This window comes from Erithacus rubecula (assembly GCF_903797595.1).
Source record: "Erithacus rubecula genome assembly, chromosome: 3".
Lineage (NCBI taxonomy): Eukaryota > Metazoa > Chordata > Aves > Passeriformes > Muscicapidae > Erithacus > Erithacus rubecula.
The window spans coordinates 124,054,842-124,068,927 of NC_136689.1; the positions used below are offsets into that span (position 1 = coordinate 124,054,842).

The following is a 14,086-nucleotide window of genomic DNA, read 5'->3' on the forward strand; positions in this document are numbered from 1 at the left end:
TAGCAAGGTTATTACCCTGAAGGTAAAAAAGTTCCTGATGGGAAGAGATTGAAAAGATGCAACTGATAAGTAGCTAAAAACCTTTTTTGTGGGGCTATGAGGGGATTGTGACTTCACTAAAATTCCTTTAAGCTTTGAAATATACTTGGGAGGTTTGGATACTTGAGTAGAAGACTTTTTGCCTCGGGGAAATAGAGCTCTCTGTTTTGGGACTGGAATATGGACAGAGCCATTTGATAGAGAAGGAGATGAAGAGAATTTTGTTTTTCAGCAGCCTGCCTTTAAAAGTAGCACCCCATATATGCATTGTGACCCATAACACGGCTCTGGAAGGACTGTGGGAATGAGAGGAAAAATTCATGGTTCTGTAGGTCTGGGAGGATGCAGACTGTGAAGGTGAAGACACCCCCTAAGCCTAAACCAGAAAAAGGAACTTTTCTCTCTTAAGTGAACTCAAATGATTATTTAAGTAGATAACTGACTGAAGTTCTCTATATGTTGTTGTTAAGGAATGTGGGATGAAGAAAGGGAGGAGGAGGGAACAATCTAGGAATCTCATTCGGAATTTTTTTTTTTTTCTTTTTTGTGTTATTAATAAATTTCTTCTTATACCCTTTTAAGTTTTGAGCCTGCCTTGTCTATACTCCTAAATCCTATGTCTAAAAGAAATTAAATATATTAAGATTGGCAAAACCCAAGTCAACACCATGACAGAGGACTAGCAATATGTAGTTCTCTGCTGTCAACACAATGGACACACTGGAAATATCAATGAGAAGCATCTCTGTATTTCTGCAAGGGGTAAGGGAAATGCCTCACTGCTTGGTCTGGTCAGCTGTGGACAACTCAGTTGCCACCAGAGCCACAAGTCTGGACACTAGGTAAAAGCAAATACAGTAGTCTAATACCTAAAGTCATGAGCAACCACCAAAACCTTTTACTATGTGTTGGAGGTATTTCCTCTGCCCACATTCCAAAAGGACAAAATAAATTAAAAAAAAAAAAAGTTGATGTTTAACTGCAGTATGTAGCAGTATGTAAAGTGTTTCTGTATCAGTGATTTTTCCCTCATGGAACACAGCAGGTAAGTCTTGCTTAAGCTATTTTTTTTCCCTTCAATTTCCTGGCATTTGCAAATATAAGATAGATCCTTAATGTTATATTAACATAGATTTTTATGTGTCAATTAACAGATAAATTCATTATGAAAACTCATTTAGGAAAGGGCTGGCACCAGACAAAGCCTTGAGGCAGCTGTGGAGCGTCGGGATGAAACATCTGCTCCATCACACTGCACTCAGATGCTCCCACTTCTCCACTGTTCACCCCTGCTCCTCAGCATCTCAAGCAACCACTAACCTCCTCAGGACATAAAAGTTCAGATAGACCCACACAAAGGCCAAATGTCTCCATCAATTCTTCAGGCACAACCAGCTCAAGAAAGTGTCAAGATATGCAACTCTTTCACATAATGAAATTTTAAAAAAATCTGTACAAGCTAAATGTCATGTTCATTTTTCATGTGAGATTTGCTTTTGTTGAGTTATTTACTCAGTACTGAATTTGACAACCATCTCAAATATTGAATCTACTTCTGATCCCCACCTATTTTCTATGTTATGAACCTCACTTGCTATTTTAGCTAATGCAAAAATGCCTTTCATTACTAGCTGTGTTGCTTCTCATGACATAATACAAATTGACTCAGAAAGTAGCATATGCTGTTATCACCCATAATAGATCAGCCACATCTCAAGGACTGGAAGCCAAAATTACCATTTGGCATGTCTGTAAATTTGAATATAACGTCTGTCCCAAGTTGGAAATTAATGGAATTTTATCTATTTTATAGATATATACCAAAGCTTTCACTACTGCCATAAGAGATTTTTCATTTAGTATTTGTGTTAAAGAAATTCTCCGTGGGTGTTTAATGTTGTTGAAGAGCTCATCAGGCTGCAATTTGCAAAACACATCTCCTTCTGCCTCTCTGCAGATTGTTTCTTCCACTTTGAGGTTCAGTGCTTCCAGAAACAGAGCTGGGACAGAGCTGGGAGATGGTCCTGAGAAGCTGCTTCTCTGGCTCCCTGTCTCAAGGCAGGACCAACTATACCCTTTCCAATAGTTATTTCTCAAAAAAATAGAAGGCAATACCTAAATACTACACACTCACACATATACACATCTCTTCATATATGTATAGTGCACATCAAAAATTCTTCCCTATTGGTTCGTACGATTTACCTTTAGTTTTTAAAGGGCCAACAATACAGAAAAAGGCAGTTATGGAAAATGAACCTTATCTGAACACTTTCAGAACAGAAAACTCTTGACAGCAGAGAGATTTCCATGCACATACATGGCAGGATCAGACCTTTCATGAGTAGCTCATTTCTTACCTGTAGCTGGGGTGCATTTTCAGCACACAAGCTCTGGTGGGGATTTTTCACCCAATTGTACAGACTTTTTTCATCCTCTGCCACTCGTGGTTTTGATGAGGATTTCTTTCCAACAGCTATGGTTTCTAAAAGGGACAAATTATGCGTCCAGTTCTGCAAACTTGCCTGCAATGAACGCCTTTAGAAATCAGTGGAGCTTTCACATGGCAGATGGCTCCCTAGGATTGAGCTCTACATAATTTTGCGATATTTTAGCTGGGGATATTTTAGTGGCTTTTTCCCTATGCCTGACAGCATGATTTGCTAGCTGCTAGAAAATGTCATCAGACCCTTTCTCATTCCACAGTGAAGTCTTTGGATTTGTTTTGAACAAGCCAAAATGTTTTCCTTCCCTGTTGTACAGGACACTCCTATCTGATGAAAAATATTTCCAGATAAAAACAGTGACAGTAGAAGGGTAAACCAGCCATGTTGTGATTCAAAATAGATGGAAAGCCAAAAGAAGGGGAAAGAGGTTTTGCTAAGAGACCTTAAACAAATGTTCTATTATTGAAAATGCTATCCCCTAAGATCCTTGTGGAGTACTTTCTAATTGTTTAGTTATTTCATTTTCATTATTTTATTTTATTTTTTGCATTTGCTCAAAAAGGATTAATTTAATGATTATTGCAAGTCAGTCCACAACTAGACAGCCTCCTACAAAAGGAAAAAAAGTTGCTTCAAACCTCTCTCTATTTTGCCAGCATTTGTCCCAGTCCCAGAAAGAATTAATTCACTATCCCTGGCCAGGCCTATATCTGCACACAGAGATTTCAATGGATTATTTTACACTAGTTCTGGACTTTGCAGGGAACTTTCTCCTTCAAGTTGGTCACACAACTGGTTAGGGGTAACAAGACATGTTCTAACCAGCTACTATGGTGCTTAAAATGGACTTGCATGTCCAACTGATGTTTAAATTCAATGACCTGTCAGTGTGTGAAGTAAAGGTTACCTGGCTCCCTGGGCATTCCACAGAATGAAATGGGAGCTCTATTTAGATAGTTTACATTTCCCACTGGGTCATTCCCATAGAAGATACATGTAGCTATGACTTACTGCTAGGAAGACTGATTCTACTGTCATTTTTTTTTGCATTTTTTTTTAAATCTGAGCATCTATGTCTCTGTTCTGAAGAAAGGCAGATATTCTGAATACATCTCACTCCATCCTAGGATTTGCAGTCTATAATATTATTTACAGCACACACAAATACATAGCCTTTGTAGTTTTCTCCATTCTGATCTTGTGACTAATTATTCCTTTCCAATGTTCCCACTTGTTTTCATAAAGCATTCCTTCTTCTTTAACTCTTCAGTATGATGGCTATTCAACAAAACTAAAATTAATGGGGCTTCCTTGTTTCCCTCTTTATACAACAGTGTAATCCATAATATCATCTGACTTCTGGAGACAGGAACTGTTAGTTAACTTTCCTTGCTGCTCTTTGCTGAACAGTTGCTGGGCACTGCAGCATGTAAGACATTGTAAATTACAGAAAAATAGTGGCTATCTTCAAAACTATGGTGATACAGCAGTCATTTTAACAGCAGGATATTTTGATTCATTGTGCACATTCACTGTTCACATAATAAACACTTCAGGATTTGAGTCTGGGCTATTGCAGAGGGGTTTTTTTTGTACAAAATAATTCTTAACCATTGTACCAATAGTATTCTGAGCCAGACACTTGATCAGAAAGGTCTGGAGCCTTGGGAGACTATTCAGACGCCCACATGAGATGTCCATGCAAATTTCATGAGATGTTCTGCCTGAACATGGAAATACAAATGGGAAAAAAGCCTCACCAAGAAAACAGCACTACTTACTGTGCTGGTAAGGGATCATGCTTGGGTTTGTGTTTTTTCTTTGTTGGTTTTTTAATTTTTTCCTTAATGCTACTGTATCAAAAGGACAAGAAAAAGTTATAAGAAAGAAGAATGAATAACAAAGAATTTGCTTTGGCAGTTGAGAATCATGAATGTGTTTTGCAGCTGGTAACCAACACAGGGAGCAAGAGTGCTCATTATTGCACCAGGAACAAGAAGTCAGTACATGAGGAGTTAATAAGACCACATTTAGAAAATTAGGGAAACAGGACCTTAAGGAAGCACTCTAAGGCATAACATGCAAAGCCATTTTTGCTAATCAAAGAGGCATTGCAAACTTGGCTGACATTTGCTTTAATGAAAGACTTTCATTTTTGTCCAGCTCCTCCACAGAGTTCAAAACTGTGTAGCTGAACTCTAAACTGTCTAGCATTTTGTGTTGAAGGTCTGAACCTTTTTGCCAACAGAAAAATCAATGGATTATGCATTCCCATTTTTCACTCTGTTCATCCAGTGTAGGTAAGCTCTTGCTTACAGTCACAGACTTGTAGACCTACGTTAGTTGATGAGGATGAAAAGTGAATTAATTTTGCTGCAGGATTACTACATCCAGTTTAGCATTCCTTGTACAAATTTACAAAAGTCTGAACCATACCAGTAACTTCCTTTATACATTCCTTCAAAACATTCCCATTTCCTCAATATACAGCACTCCTCTCTGCTTTTGAGGAACCTGTCTATTGTCTTCTAAGTAGAAATCTACACATACACATGTATAGTATTCTAGAAACAGGCAGTCTCTTGGCCTCCTTTTATAGTCTGAAAGATAAATTACATATTGGATTATAGTTTAAAAACTGATATAGCCATTTGAGTTTTACTCTGCTAGGGCCATTAAAAAGTTTATTTAGTTTAACTTACATCAGAATTCAATCACAAAGAAGAGCAAATAAGAAATACTTACTATCAGAGGTCACGTTTTCTGAAATTGTCATAATTTTTATTGCAATTTTTTTGTGGAGTTCACATCCAGAATAAAGGCAATAGTGTTGTCTTCTCCAAACTGAGATTTGAGGGGAAGTAGGTCTTACCATGGCAAAAAAAGCAGAGCATCCCTGAGATCAGTATATCTGCCTTAAAAAATATCATCAAAAAAGAGCTGAATTTATGGATGGAACCTTAAGAAGAGTTGATGTGCTGAGATATTCCCTGCCTTGACTCAAAGGGGAATTCTGATAGCACCCAACAGCATCCCAAACCAGAGCTGGTTAAAGAGAAGGTAAGGATGTCAGAAAAAAATAATTATTATATTTGGTTCTGGGGAAAAGGCTTTATTTTTGTTCTTTGAGAAGGGATTGAGTAGGGAAAAGAAACTTTTGATTTTAAAAGCCCCTTATTCCACCAATTATACTGATTTGATATCTGAAACATGAAAGTGATATGCTTTTTGTCCACTGGTAACAGAAAACATATTTAGTTTTTATTTGAATTTTTGTACTATTAATTAAAAGAATGAACATCTTTAAATTATTTTAGCACAATTTCATGTGATGTGCAAAACAGTTCTTCACTGGGGAAAATATCTTGATAGAATGTAGCCAATTTAGCTTGATGTAAATGAGAATTAAATCCTTCTATGTTGCTACAGAATAACAATGATGTAAATGAAATTATAATTTACCAGGGAAAAGCCAGTTTAATTTATGGGAGATAAAAGCCTCAGTGGCTGTTTAACTGAAAACCCTTAACATCCTTCCAACAGCTCAGTCTGAGTTGCATTCAATGTTTTAGTTGCTTACAAGATACAGATTTTAATTCAGAGGATGGAGCTGTCTTGACCAAATCTTCAGTGGTGCTGTGTTTCCAAGCTGCTCTCCATCCAGGAAATGCTAACACAGGCAGAATGTGAATGGCTGACACCCTTTGAATAATTTGATGTTCAACTTAAACTGAGCTGAGGTTTTTTGTTTTGTTTTGTTTTTTTTTTCATTATCATGAGTTTTCATTTCATGAGTTTTGGTCAGTATTTTGCACATAATTCTAACTAACACTTGAACAACAGACCTGTACAGTTTCTCTACTTCTTTGATAATGGTTTTGAAGAATGCACAGCTGTGCTTGAACTCTATTACCAAGAATGAATGCAGAATAAAAATACTTTTAATCTAAGAACAGAAACAATGCTCTATTTACACAAGATACTTATAACAATAATATTGATTATGCAAACAAGGCTATCATTATTTATTCCACTAATTTGTTGGTATTTAAGGAGATGTCTGCTGAAAACTCTTTGAACTCAACTTGCATTTGAAAATGTTTTAAAAAGCTGAATTAAAACTGAATAATGAACTCTATGAGTATTTCATTGATTAACCAGACCTGTGACTTGCTATCTGAGAGAAACAGAAAACAATTTAATGAAAGAGTTTCCTGATAAAATTGCAATTTCATTATTCTCAAAATACCTGACCTATTGATTTTGAGCACCATGAAAAAAGTAAAAAACAAAATTGAATTATTCTTTTATTGGTTTCATTTACTAACCCATTCAAATGCATCGAGTATCATGCTATAAGTAAAGGAGATTTTAATATAACATAAAGTCCAAACAAAATACCTAGAATTATAACTGGAATCTCAAGTATTTTTACAATTTGAAATAGAGTGATTTTAATTTTTCTAGACTGATATTATTGTGATTAGACTACGATAACTAGATAGATTGCCAAAATAGATTGTTTCAATCAGCATGTACTAAAGATTTCTGGAGTTTTTATTTAATGAGAAATATCAGAATTTCATCTCTCTGTTAATTTAATTAAAAGGAGAAAAAAGAGAAATCATTACTCAAAAATTTCAATGGCACTGTGCAATAATAAAAATTAAAAACTACGAAAGTAGATGGGAAATCTTGGTCTGTGAGGTTACATGAATACTAATATTTCTTATTATATTGACAAATCTGTATATGTGCATCTGTTAAATAAAACCAATGATTTTTATTTGACAGTTAAAATATTTGGGGGCTCACTATCTGTATTGTTTTAACAGGTAAAGTATATTTATCACTTTCATGAGGGCACATAATTTATACCTACTCTTCACTTGACCTGAACCACTAAAGCAAATGGATTACCATCAGTTCAAGTCAGTTTATACAAAGACCCTTTTCACTGACAATGCACTGCTCCAGCACAATAACCTCACAAAGGCCCCACATAAAAGACATTGTAGTGTGTTTTTAGGATACTTTATATAATTTTGATCTACTTCAGTATACTTTGCATACCTTCTCTGTGCTGAGATTATTTGAGTTTTAAGTACAACGGACTTTGTATAAAACTACAGAGGAATGAAATAAGGAATTAAAGGAAAAAAAATAAGAATCCCTTCAATGCTTTCATTTGTGGTCAGTCACCACTGTACTCCCTCTCTTTCTTTTGAGATTTGTAGCCAAGCCGACATCTACAGCCATCTGTTTTTAATCTCTATTCAGGATGATAGTCTCTGGATCAATGAACTCTAGCCACAGTCTATAGAGAAACTGCAAATCTTTTTGGGATAATTCCAGAGGATAATAATATTCACCAGAGACTTCTTTTGCCTTCCTTATCTCCAACTACAGTTTTTCATAAAAGAATGGTATCATAGCTGCCCGTTCCAACCATTGCTTCTATCACGATGCATTATTGCCAGCGAGCTAAACAATTGAAGTCATAAATCTTTGAGCTTTTAGCTCTGCTACCACTGCCCAAAGGAGATTTTGTGGGACACAAGTGAGCTAAAGAGAGTCAAGTGACTAAATGCAAAAGGGTGAAATGTACTGTTTCCTTCTAAAATATTGTCTGGATTTTCTTGCAAGAAAATATAGCATGAAATACAGTTCCTTTACAAGTCTGAAACTAAACATGGTGCACTTGTTTCAATTAAGGCCCGTCAGACACCAACCATACTGACAGGAACGAGCAATTCTACTAACTGTACATTACACTGAGAAAACTATATGAGTAGAAAACAATAACTATTAGTACCTGTCCTGGTGCCAATTGATTTGGCATCTGCTGAGGATAAAATGCACAAATGCACATGCTAAGAAGTGCTAATCTTGCTGGCTCTTGCTGGCTGAACACTCCCCTACACTCACACTTCTGTGCACAACCTGCAGCCATCCTGCCAAAGCCAGAAAACATGTGGCTTTATAAACATCTGATAGGGTCTGCCTTGCTGCTTCTCCCTTCCTCATACTGAGGAAAAAGTGGAGAGAGTATCTGGGACTGAAGGAGGTACAGGTTCCCCAGTCCCAAACTGAATTAGCTACTGGACTGATGGACAGCACAACACTCTGAGTTGGCTGAAATCACCCTCTAAAGGGTCATTACCACATAAGCAGGTCATTCCTTGCAGAGGGGCATGAGGGCATGACAAATCAGCCTATCAAACTTCTCCAAAGAAAAAATATAAACAAGCATCAGTCTTTAATCCTTAGTTCTCCCAAGTGCACCTTGTTATTTCTTTTAGAAATCTGAAACAAATTTAGCATAAACTCAGGAAATTCTTTCTGATCTGAGATTCAAGTCTCTTATCTGAATTGCATCACTGCACTTAAAAATCACATCCTGGTTAATGTGAATATCTGTATTTTCAAATTATTTTTCTGTATGTCATGCAAGCTGCAGCATTCTTATCTCTCTTGAGAAAAAAAAAAACTAAACAATTTTTTCAGATTCTTGCAACATTTTTTTAGGATGTTGAGATTCTACACGTTAAATATGAACAGCTGAATTCTCCCCTTAGATGCATAAATGCAATTCCCACTGAAATCAATTAAAGCTGTCTTGAAACCTTGTAGAGTACCCTTAACTTTATATCCATTTGTATCTTGAAAGTAATTGGACATATATCATGTGAATTGTCTAATGGAAAGATGAATCACCCCCAGTTCACTATCTGGAAGGAGAGTGTGAATACTTGATGCACAGCTTTTCGTTTCCTGTAAATTTTCAGAACCACAGCTTTCTCTCTACACCTCCATTTGTAAAAAATATTTTAGTTTCATGGTGCTAATCCCCCTTTTTTTTGTGAGCTTTATTTGATTTCCTGCCAAGAAAGGAAGAACTATGTGGGAAAAAATTAGTTCTTAACTGAGTCTACTCCCATTTAAAATATTTCTACTCTACAATATTATGGGGAACATTTTAAAACAAAACAGACTTTTTAAGAAAACAGCAAGGCTATGGTATTAACCTGAGAAGTATTTACAAGGAAAATGACTACAGTAATGAAAGTTCCAGTTGTTCCAGATTAGTGCTTACCCCATCCAAGTCAATATATTTTTTGCCACTGATTTTTGTGCTGGACAGAGTTTCACTCTGGTCAAGGGCTGGGACTTCTCTCTTGCCAGTGGAATCTTTTAGAGCATGTGAGAAAAAACAATTAAATGGAACTTTCTTGAAAATATTATTTCAAGAATCCATAGAAACACTGATAAGCATGTTGCTTATTCTAGAATGACTTCTTAATTCCAAACCATCACTACTTTCCATTAAAAATAATTACAGCATTGTACAAAGTATTCCATATTAATTGCAAAATATTTTTTTCTGAAACAGCTTCTGAGATATTAGTTTCATTGTTTAAACATCTTTAATTCTGATTGAAATAAAGTTAGGCTAGGGTGGAAAATCCACTTTTTAAGACGTATCTGGCTGGAATATATAGTTACAGGCCAGAAGCTATCAGAAGCCCTTTTAGATAGCCTGTGTGAAACATCATTCTTGGCAATGGGAGTGTGAGGATAACTGGGAGGCAGCATCTGGAGCCAAGGACCTGGGAAAGCATCTTTTCTGACTTCCTTCCATTTCTACCACAGACCTAGTTAGGTCCAGCTTTACATATGCAATCACCTTCCTGACCTATACTTTTAATAGAAGAGGCATAAACTGAAGGAAACAGCACATTTTCATACAGAAATAGTCTCTTGCTGGTGGCAGACAAAGTGTTTCCTGAAATGAGATTTATCTTCAAAGCAGAAGATATGGATCACATGCTATTACAATCACAGCATTATTTCTTTTACCAGGTGATGGATGGTGAAACAATGATCTTGACTGATGGGTGTCAGTACACAAGAGAAACTGTGGTTTAATGTGCTTTTTCAATAGCAGACCTCTGGACAAGTTCAAGTCATAATTGCCCCTTCTGGGGGCCAGAAAACTAGAACAATTTTGAAATAAGAAAATAATAGATATTTCCACCATAGAACAAATTTTCCACTTGAAATACTATCATTAGTCTGTTTCTTAATCAATGGGCTTATAAGTACTCAATTACAGTAATTTTAAATTATTTCTTTTTTTTTTCTTTCTGGGAAATAAAACTATTTCACTAATAAAGTATAATAAAGAATAAAGAATACTTATTTTTTTACATTCAGCCTCAGAATTTCACCCAAGATCCATGAAATGTTCCTGTGAACACAGAGTATTCCTGCTGCCATCACCTTGTGTATTTTTGGGCGTTGACTTGATTTGTCCACAAATTACCTACTAGGACTCTTGGTTCCCCTCTCCTGTGGCTGTGAAAATCTCAGTTATCTCTTTAAGATCAATGATGAATTCTGTGTGTATCTTAAGAGGTGGAGGATATCTCCCTTCTGATCTCTTCTTGAGGTATATCCCTGCCTAATCCTACTTGGTCATCCATTTGCTCTTTAAAAACATCTACAGTGCGTTCATCCTTTCTCAACATATGAAAAAAGTATATGAAAATACCATTCTTTAAAAAGAAGGGAGAAACCCCAAGTTTCTTTTATGTTGGCCATTTTGTGCTGAAGGCTGTAGGCAAGATACCTTATTCAATAAAATTCATTTTTTCTTCCATTTCATTTTATGTCTTGCTCCTGAGAACTTGTTATATCTCAGAACTCATGGGATCTATGCTAAATATTGTGGTTTATTAATTTTTGAAAGTTCTAGGTCTTTCTGCCCTAATGATGACACAATAACATTGGGTAAAAGTGATTAAGCACTTTTATTTTTATTTCTACTTAATTAATTTGCTGGAGAATTAGAAAAAAGCTGTGAAAAAATATTTTTCCCCTGTGTCCTGTTACATATTATGGTGAATTGGGAGCCTTACAGAAAATGTGAGAAATTACACTCATCTCTATTTTCACAACTTTATTTGCTTGGCTTCAAGTCCCCTGTACTTTCAAAGAAAAACAGGCGTTGAAATGAATTAAGCATTTTTAAGTTTGGAAAAAAAAAAATTGCATGATAGGTCTGGGATTTGTGCTGGGTCTACCTAATGAAGCAGCGCTGCTCAACTCAGTGCTTATATTCCCTTGAGAAGTGACAGAAAAGGATAAAGGGCTTTGAAGACCTTCAGAGGCAGGTCTCTTCTGGCAAGCTGAGACACCAAAATGACTCTTCATTTTGGGGGAATCTGGGTTTCCTATTGATCATACATAATGTAAGGCAGATGACGCAGTTTAGGTTCCCATCTCTGGTGACCCCCTTGCCCGAATATTGCATCCCTCATGCAAGGGGAGGGCGAGGACAGGGATTTTTGATTTACTCGGAATTTTCTTGGCTCACATCTCGCTCTCTGGTTCTACTCTGGCATCAATCCCAGCTGGCATGGGCTTGTGCTGTCGCCAGCTTTGCTACCATGGGGTATAGGGATGGATCGAAGTTTGGGCATGAAATGAACTCTGGGACACAGATGAGAATGAAAATGGAACTTGCCTTCTCTTTTTACACCTGTCCTTTCCGCCTGGCTCGGCAGGATTGGCCATGGCGGTGTTGGGGCCCCGAGGAGCGAGCTCCCGTTGCCGGCTCTGCGGCTCTCCCTCAGCAGCGCCGCTCCTGCCCGGGGGCTCGGGCAGCTGCCAGCCCGGAATGCCGCGGGCACCGGCCGTGCCCGGCTCCTCTCAGGGGCAGGGCTGTGTGCGAGGGTACCGGGACGGGCCCCCGGGCTCCCTGGGCTCCCCCGGCCCGGCTGCCCGGGGTGGGGCTCGGGCCCTTCCCGGCTCCGCCCGGCCCCACAGCGCGGGCCCGCCTTGCCCTTCGTCTGGAAATAAAACCATCAAAACCATCCGGGCGGGTCAGCCGCTAAACCACTTAATTCCCAAATCCATGCCGTGGGTGATGTAGAAAGGACAATTAAAAAGCCAGGGGACGCTCTCTGTGGTTTTTTATTGTGAGCTTCACCAGCCCGGAGTGCTGCGTGCCATCCGCTGCACTAAATAAAGCCGCGATACAAAAATTGCAATGGTGTTTTTATAGGTGCCTGCTTGGCTTCCCCTCCTCTGCCCCAGACTGTCATAAAATGTTTCCTTAGATATAAAGAATTATTTTATTTTATTTTATTTTATTTTATTTTATTTTATTTTATTTTATTTTATTTTATTTTATTTTTCATTAATTTCATTTCAATTTTATTATCATTTTCTATTTTATTTTATTTCACTTTGTTCTATTTTATTTTGCTCTGACTGTAGGTTTTAGGGCTGGATTGAAAACAATCAGAATGGCAATGAGACAATCACCTGGTGTGAGATCAGCCCTGACTTGCTGTGAGCTTAACCACCCTTCTCCTGGGCAAAGTAAAGGAGCAGCAGGGCTTGGGAATGAGCCAGCTCCATCACAGCTCTGTTATTATGCCAGTAAGCCCTGAACATAACCCTCCCCAGGAGTGGGACCAAGGGTTCAGGCTCACCTTGCCTGTCAAAGCCAAAGAAGATAGGACTTGCAATTAAAGTAGACACAATTCTGCTTAAATGTCTATTAATTCTGGAGTAAAAAAGCTAAGAGTAGAGTGGCTAAAACAAGAGTCACAGCCAGATTAATGTGAAGTTAATTTTTTGTTCTCATGTTGTCCTCCTGGCTGCTCAAAAACAAGCTAATACCATGCTAATGTTCCTTTTAATAGACACTGCATGAAGCTCGCCTGTTCACACCCTGCAGAATCTGAACAAGAACCTGGCCCAGATCGTATGTTCTGCGTCTCCATCTGTGCTGGTGGGTCAAACTGCTCTGTGAAAAGAGCTCTCCAATAGCTCCTGGTATTCAGCTCAACTAGTGAGAATCTGAAGTGCCAGGGATTTGGATTGAATTCAGCTTTCCTTTTGATTCAAAAAAATCCAGACAAACTCACAACTGAAAGCCTTCCTGTCTCTCCCAGGTTAGGGAGGAGGGTGAGCTGGAGTAGTAGGTGGGAAGGCCTTTGCTCTCTCTGCCGGAGCAGAGCAGGGCATGGAGATAAGGCAGCAGGAGCCATGGATGCCTCTCAGTCCTGCAGTGAAGCTTAGCAGGCACAAGTTGCCCCCAAAGAGGAGATCTAGTCCACAACAGAGGTCCTTGACTGTGCTGTGTTGAGTGTTTGTGAAAGCACTTTCTGTCTTGCTCTTCAGCCCAGACAATTCATGATGCTCACTGGATAGCATTAATGGCGTTGTGTTTCCTTGCATTCTCCACAACTGCCTGTTTTTCTACTTGTCTCCCCTTTTCCGTTTCCTGTTGGCACTGCATCCTAAACTCCTAACCTCTTACACACATGCACTGTTTTTTTTTTCCCTTGCTGGGGGAGGTGCTGCACAATGAGATCCATGTAGTGAGAGTTCAATTGCTACATGTCGGAGCACGACATATGCTAGCCAGTTTTCTCACCCACACCCCTCTCCGTGGGATTTCTCAGCACATTTGCTTCCCAGCTCCTGCACTCAACATGTGCTGCAAAGTGTAGTGGAATATCCGGGTCTGAGGCCCTGCAGTGTACAGGAGGACTCTTCCTGACTTGTATTAATACTGCTGCCAG

The 14,086-nt window shown here is 38.3% G+C and overlaps 1 long non-coding RNA gene across 1 annotated transcript; it reads left to right on the forward strand.

Moving 5' to 3' along the window:
* Positions 1-12,464: 12,464 nt before the first annotated feature.
* On the forward strand, positions 12,465-13,627 carry LOC306799835. Its single transcript, XR_013773697.1, has 3 exons — positions 12,465-12,590; positions 13,202-13,290; positions 13,454-13,627. It is a non-coding gene; the product is annotated as an uncharacterized lncRNA (long non-coding RNA).
* Positions 13,628-14,086: the final 459 nt, after the last annotated feature.